We start from the raw sequence: 7,489 nt of genomic DNA on the forward strand, positions 1-7,489 counted from the left end.
CATGAGCCATTGTGTGCAGATTTCATCGTTACAGTGACTGTGTTGACATTCTGCGCCGCGCTAGAGAGCTCCGACAGATGAAAGTCAGAGACTTGACCGTCTCACTCTTCCCGGATCACACTGCCAAGATAGCTCGGGCTCGGGCTGCTTTCAACGAGGTCAGACGCCAACTTCGTGGCATTGTCGGTGCTCGATATGGTCGGATTCATCCAGCGCGACTTCGCATCACATACAACGGTGTGGAGAAGGACTTTTTTTCTGCGGATGAAGCCAGCGACTATGTCAAAACGTTGATTTCTGGGTGAGCTCTAGTAGCTTTTCAGATTTTTGTTCTATTATTCCTTAGTTTGTGGACTCACCAGCCTTATTTATCTACATGTTCAGTATTTGTTTTCAGTAGATTTTCAGGTTTTCTGGCTTGCTACACTAACTAGGTTAGTGTCACTGTTTGTTTATAGCAGGTATTTTTTTTCCTTCAATCTTACTGTATGTGATTAACATAATATATATATTTTGTATTTTGTACTTCAGATATGATCAGCACTACCTCATTTTATGCTTTCTCCATCTGATAGTACAGGACTGAGGGCCTACTATTATTTGTCATTTTGCATTTTTACGTGCTTTACTATATTCATGTGCATCCTGTTAAACAGTGTTGAGATCGGCGGGAGTTTTTTTTCTCTCTTACCTTTGTCTATTCTGCATGGTCTCCGGGTTGTTCAACGCTATTGTGGACAACTTTTGGTTATTGTGGGAAACACAAAACGCTGTCTCCTTTGTTCTATGGTTATATGGGGACTTTGGGTGTATTTGTGTTTGGGGGTATGTTGGGGGGTGGGTGTTCCACCCCGGCTCTCTATGACCATTTTCATTTTTTTATGTTATTTTTTTATTTAAATGGTTAATGGCATTATAGATCCCAGCATGTCTGGGTCAGGCACACCTCTCAGATTTATCAGTTGGAATATCAGAGGTATGGGGAATCCTGTTAAGCGATCTAAGGTTTTTGCGCACTTGAAACGTTTAAACTCTGATATAGTATTCTTGCAGGAGACTCACCTTCGCGTCAAAGATCACCGTAGGTTACATTGCCCTTGGGTGGCTCAAGTTTTCCACTCAAATTTTAATTCAAAAGCTAGAGGAGTCGCCATTTTAGTTAGCAGAAAAGTTCAGTTCTCATCCACTGATGTTATTGCTGATAGGAATGGCAGATACCTCATGGTTGCTGGTACTTTTTCACAAAAGAGGGTTTTGTTTGTAAATGTAAATGCCCCAAACTTCGATGATGTTGAATTCGCTAACAGATTGCTGAGTAACATTCCCTTCTTGAATACACACCTGCTGATCTTCGGTGGGGATCTAATTTGTGTTTTTGACCCAATCTTGGATCGTTCTAATCCTCGAAATCTGACTCAATCTGCTATGTCTATAACATTCTCTGATTTTAGGAGACGGAATGGTCTTGTTGATCCATGGAGATCTCGTAACCCCACCATTAAAAAATTCTCTTTCTTTTCCCAGGTGCATCATTCATATTCTAGGCTTGATTACTTTTTTATTGACAGTATGCTTAATGCAGGTGTAATTTCCTCTGACTATTTAGGTATTGTAATATCTGACCATTCACCTTTATTATTAGATATGCAACTTTCTACCTATAAACGTAGCCTACCTCTTTGGAGATTTAACTCTCTTCTATTGGCAGACAAAGAATTTTGCGAACTTATTTCAAATTCTATTGATGAGTTCTTGTCTTTCGATCAAAATGTATATATGCAGTTATTAAAAAGAAAGTTGATGTGTATATGCATTAATCAAAAAGAAAGATGCTGTGTATATGCATAAATCTAAAAGAAAGTTGATTTGTATATGCATTATTGAAAAAGAAAGTTGATGTCATAATGAATAGTGATGATGACACAATGAATAGTGATGATGACATAATGGATGTGAATATGCACAAATCAAAAAGAAATTTGATGTGTATAGCATTAATGAAAAAGAAAGTTGATGTTGTATATGCAGAAATCTAAAAAAAAGTTGATGTGCATAAGCATTAATTTACACAAAAGTTGATGCGTATATGCGTTAATCAAAAAGAAAGTTGATGCATAAATCTAAACTAAGTGTGATGTGTGTAGACATTAATGAAAAAGAAAGTTGATGTCATAATGAATGTGATGATGACATAATGAATAGTAGGGATGAGCGAGTACAGCATTATCTGTACTGTATCTGTTACCACATGAATTATCTGTATCCGATCCGTACTCGGACTGGGCGGGGCCTAAACCGGAAGTGGTCGATTTAATCCGGAAGTGGGTCGGGTTCTCTTGAAATGTGCGGGGCTTAACCGGTATGTTATTTAAGCATGCAATTGATATGAGTTGATCAAAAATTGTTATTATTATTGCTGATTAGAAAACTATTTACATGACAGCATCAAGCTTTAGATCAATGGTGTTGTCATGGTAACTAACAATATTACAGAACGTTTTGCAACAATGAATACAACACATGCGGTTGCAATTATGAAGTAAAATGTAATGAACAACAGTTTTCATATTCAGTATAACTTTCTTTTTTTAACTTCAATTTTTTTTATGATCAGTGTGATTTTTTTGGTTTTGGTTCTTTTTTATTGTTTTTATTTCCACACCAGGTATGAGTGTGTGTGTGTGTGTGTGTGAGTAAGAGAGAGACACAGAGAGAGAGAAAGAAAGAGAGAGATAGGGCGGGGGCAGCTGACAGTAAAAAAAAAATCTCCGATGGCAGAGACGCAACGGGAGTTGCATTTAAACCAAGCAGCATGTCTGAAACCCACGTTCACCAGAAATCTACTGGTTACTATGTAAGGACTACAAACCCCACGTTCACCAGAAATCTACTGGTTACTATGTAAGGACTACAAACCCCACGTTCACCAGAAATCTACTGGTTACTATGTAAGGACTACAAACCGAAGTTAAAAACAAACCTGAAGCTGAAGAAACCCTAAACGTTAACGGAACAGATCCGCAGACCCGACTGCCTGACGGAGCGGGAGAGAGAGAGAGAGAGAGCGAGAGAGAGCGCATTTCTCCATGTTCTGTGTGTGTGTGATTGATCCGAGCGGGTTTGTAGGCGGGGGGGGGGGGCGCTGTGATTATCACAGAACGCTGCGCGGCCAGTTGAGGAGTTTTATTCAATCCGAGCACGGATATTGACTCATATTACTCGGATAATAGGGGAGAGCCGGGACAGTTGAAACACTTTTTATTTAAACGTAATTTACAAAGCGGTCGAATCACACTGAAAGCTGATATTTTGTAACCAGCAACCTACACCTGTCATCTGTCAAATACAGTTGCATGTTCAGCTTTGAACAAAACCGTTCAGGAGTTATACAGCAAAAGTGGGACGTGCGTAATGTTTCATCCGTCCCTCCTGGACGGGACGAATGAAACAGCATGCGGGGACGAATGAAACATGCAGTTTAAGCCATATAATCTTCCAACACTTTAATATTTTACTGTATATCATGGATGTACTTCCAAAAGGTGTTATTATAGTTAGATTGGTGCAGGACTATGCGTCTTTGTGAATGTCTGTTAACAACTAATTCCCGTCATCCTGAAGCGTGTATGAAGCGGTTATTGAAATATCATGCACTGTGGGATGATTGTGCTATTTTTATATGCTAGAACAGTAACTTTTTCTATTTATATCATGTTTCTATTGTAGAAAATGTCATTTCACTAGGTTTTTACATGGTTTAGACTAATGGACATCCAAATAACGCGCCCCAACCCGTCAGTCTCCATAGGATAACATGGGAAACTCAACCCCCCTACCTGGTGGGCTGAAATATATTTTCATCTTTCTAAAAACTGCTATTCCATGTCTCACCACCATACATAATTGTACGAACACAGACATTTGTGCATTACTTAAAATGCATGGAGTTCCAGCCCGGTCGGGGACAGTTGAAACAGCTGTTTCATCCGTCCCCGACATAGACATATGCCATTATAGCCTGTTTTGCTTTTTATGTAACAAGCATGAAATATGAAAGTCTGGGATTGTGGAGAACACTAACTGGTCTACTGAATAAGCATGTAGTCAAACCTTAAATGAAAAACCCTGGTTAATAATCGAAAAAATGTGACCGCTAATGAAGTTTACTTTTGACCATCAAAACGCGTTTATCGGCTGTAACTCCGTGATGAAAGGAAATAACAGGAAGATATTTGGCTGATAGGTGGAGGTTAACATGCTCTATGTTCAGACCTAAGGAAGTCTGTCTATCATCATCGCACTCGGAGAAAACTGGAATGTTTCATCCGTCCCGCGTTTCAATCGTCCCGGCTCTCCCCTACTTGTACTCGGCAAAAGTGCTTTAACCGTACCGGATACTCGTTTCAGCCGGATACTCGGATCACCCCCAATATGCACACCAACTTTCTTTTAGATTAATGCATATACACATCACATTTCTTTTAGATTTATGCGTATACACATCAAATTTCTTTTTGATTATTGCATATACATATCAACTTTCTATTTGATTTATCATCACCATTCATTATGTCATCATCACTATTCATTATGTCATCATCACAATTCATTATGACATCAACTTTCTTTTTAATAAATGCATATACACATCAACTTTCTTTTTAATGAATGCCTAACAAATCAAATTTCTTTTTGATTAATGCATACACTCATCAACTTAATTTTTGATTTATGCAAATACACATCAACTTTCTTTTATATTAATGCATATACACATCAACTTTTATTGATATTAAAGCATGAACACATCAACTTTTATTGATATTAATCCATATACCATCAACATTCTTTGATATTACTGATTACACATCAACTTTCTTTTTTTTACGCATATAAACATCAACTTTCTTTTTCATTAATGCATTACACATAACTTTTGTTTGATAAATGCATATACAGATCAAATTTCTTTTTGATTAATGCTTAAAATAAGTGCATATACACATTCAATTTAGTTTTATTAATGCATATACACATCAACTTTCTTTTAGATTTATGCACATACACATCAACTTTTGTTTTGATAAATGCATATACACATCAACTTTCTTTTTCATTAGATAAGATGGTGCTTGAACATGAAGAGCTTTGTAGGTGAGAAGAAGGATTTTAAATTCTATTCTGGATTTTACAGGAAGCCAATGCAGAGAAGCCAAACCAGGAGAGATGTGATCTCTTTTCCTGGTTCCTATCAGAAACACGTGCTGCAGCATTCTGGATCAGCTGAAGAATCTTTATGGACTCTTTTAAGCAGCCTGACAATAAAGAACTGGAGTAATCCAGCTTAGAAGTAACAAATGCGTGGACTAGTTTTTCTGCATCAATTTTCGACAGGATATCCTGAATCTCTGAATGTGATGACTACTGCACTGGGGAAACTTCGGTAGGCCTGGCCACGATTTCACGTCAGGGAGATTTTCCGTGAAAGTCATGGAGAGTTTAACTTCGCAGAGTTTGATTGTGCGAAGTCAATACAAACAAAGAAATGTGTTTCCGCCCTGTTTCGAACAGGGGACCTTTCGCGTGTTAGGCGAACGTGATAACCACTACACTACGGAAACTGACGAAAAGCATTTATTTTGCATATTTGTGGGAAAAATGCACCATTTTTATTTTACTGCAATGTTCAAAAAGCTACAAAATAGAGATTTAAACTAGATTCAGTCACAGATGCTTTGTCATGATTTGAATGATAGCAAATATGGTAGTAAACCTTAATATTCTACATGCATTGACTGTGTTCTGATGTTGGAATAGCGCCACCTATTTCTGATGTGCCAAATATTAAGCTTGGGCATTCCTCGTTAGTATAATGAACAGTATCTCCGCCTGTCACGCGGAAGATCGGGATTCGATTCCCCGACGGGAGATTTTTCTACAGCTAACCAATGCAAGCCTCGAGGAAGTCCCGGCGAACGCGGTGGGACTACTCGGGAAAGTGGGCAAGGCAAGGCAAGGCAAGGCAGCTTTATTTGTATAGCACATTTCAGCACACAGGCAATTCAAAGTGCTTTACACAAAATCAGTTAAACAGATAAAACACAAGTAAAAACAGTTAAAAATCACAAGCATTAAAAACGGTAAAACACATGAATAGACAGTTAAAAACAAAGAGAAACATAAAACACAAGAATAAAATTTACAGTGCAGCATAAGAAATTAAAGAAATGATTAGTCATTTAAAGAAAGGCAGCATCAAATAGAAAGGTCTTCAGCCTTGATTTAAAAGAACTGAGAGTAGCAGCGGATCTACAGGTTTCTGGAGTTTATTCCAGATATGAGGAGCATAGAACTGAAAGAACCTTGGCTCAAGCTGTGTTCAGCATGGAAGGAGACTCTGATCCTAAATGGGAATATTTTCAAGCGATTGAAAGAGCACAACTCCTGACGTGAACAAACGTCACAAGGTGCCGCAGGAGTTGGGAGAGTTTCAAGTCTAGCCACCTTGGAATTCCATTTATGCTCTTTGCAGACTATGTGGTTCATTTGGCTTTATCAGGCATTGATCTACAGCTTCCACTGGGGTGAATCATGAGGGGGAAAGCGGACCTTGGCTCAGGCTGTGTTCAGCATGGGAGGAGAACTCCTGACCCTAAATGGGAATATCGTCAAGCGATGGAAAAAGCATATCTACTGGACATGAACAGCACCTCACAAGGCGCAGCAGAAGTGGGAGAGGTGTCAGTCTGGGCACCTTATATTCCTCTTCTGCTCTTTCCAGATTATGTGTTCTGTGGGCTTCATCAAACAGTGATCTACAGCGCCCACTGGGGCAGATTGAAGTCCAGTGTCAAGCATTCGTAATCAAAGTCAGCCCTCCAAATCTCAAAGCTCAGGATTTCTCCTATCGCGTTGGAAGTCAATTGCTATCCCAAGTGAAGACGTTCTTGCATCTCAAAAGCTTATTTCAAACAGTGCAACTTGTTCCAACACAAAAACCACATACTACTGAAACTTTGGATGGTACCCTCGCCTCTCACACGGAAGACTGGGGTTTTTATTTCCGATGAGATTTATCTATCTACCTAATGTTTTCCACCCTGTTTCGAACAGGGGACCTTTTGCGTGTGAGGAGAACGTGATACCACTACACTACAGAAACTGGTGAAAAAGCATTTTTTGTTCATATTTGTGGGAAAATGCACATTTTTTCTTTACCATATAAAGACCATAGAAATCATGATTGTACTTTGTTTTGAATGGTACATAACATATTTTAAAGAGTGGTTTTATACTGTGCTGCCAATTTTGAAAATTGTTTTGATCACTTGAGTTGATAGAGAATTCATTTTTATAAGTCTTTTATTTCTTATTTCTTTGCAGTAGTGTTTTAAAGTAATATAACTTTAGTGCTTATGATATATATCTTTCATGCTTATTATATCACATTTAACAAATAGTTTCTTGGCTCTCCCTCTTTTTCTGTGTT

The 7,489-nt window shown here is 38.4% G+C and overlaps 1 non-coding gene across 1 annotated transcript; it reads right to left on the reverse strand.

Annotated features, from left to right (window-relative positions):
* Positions 1-5,548: 5,548 nt before the first annotated feature.
* trnav-aac (transfer RNA valine (anticodon AAC)) lies at positions 5,549-5,621 on the reverse strand. Its single transcript has one exon. It is a non-coding gene; the product is annotated as a tRNA-Val (tRNA).
* Between the last annotated feature and the right edge of the window lie 1,868 nt (positions 5,622-7,489).

Source organism: Etheostoma spectabile, unplaced genomic scaffold (genome assembly GCF_008692095.1).
Source record: "Etheostoma spectabile isolate EspeVRDwgs_2016 unplaced genomic scaffold, UIUC_Espe_1.0 scaffold00018809, whole genome shotgun sequence".
Lineage (NCBI taxonomy): Eukaryota > Metazoa > Chordata > Actinopteri > Perciformes > Percidae > Etheostoma > Etheostoma spectabile.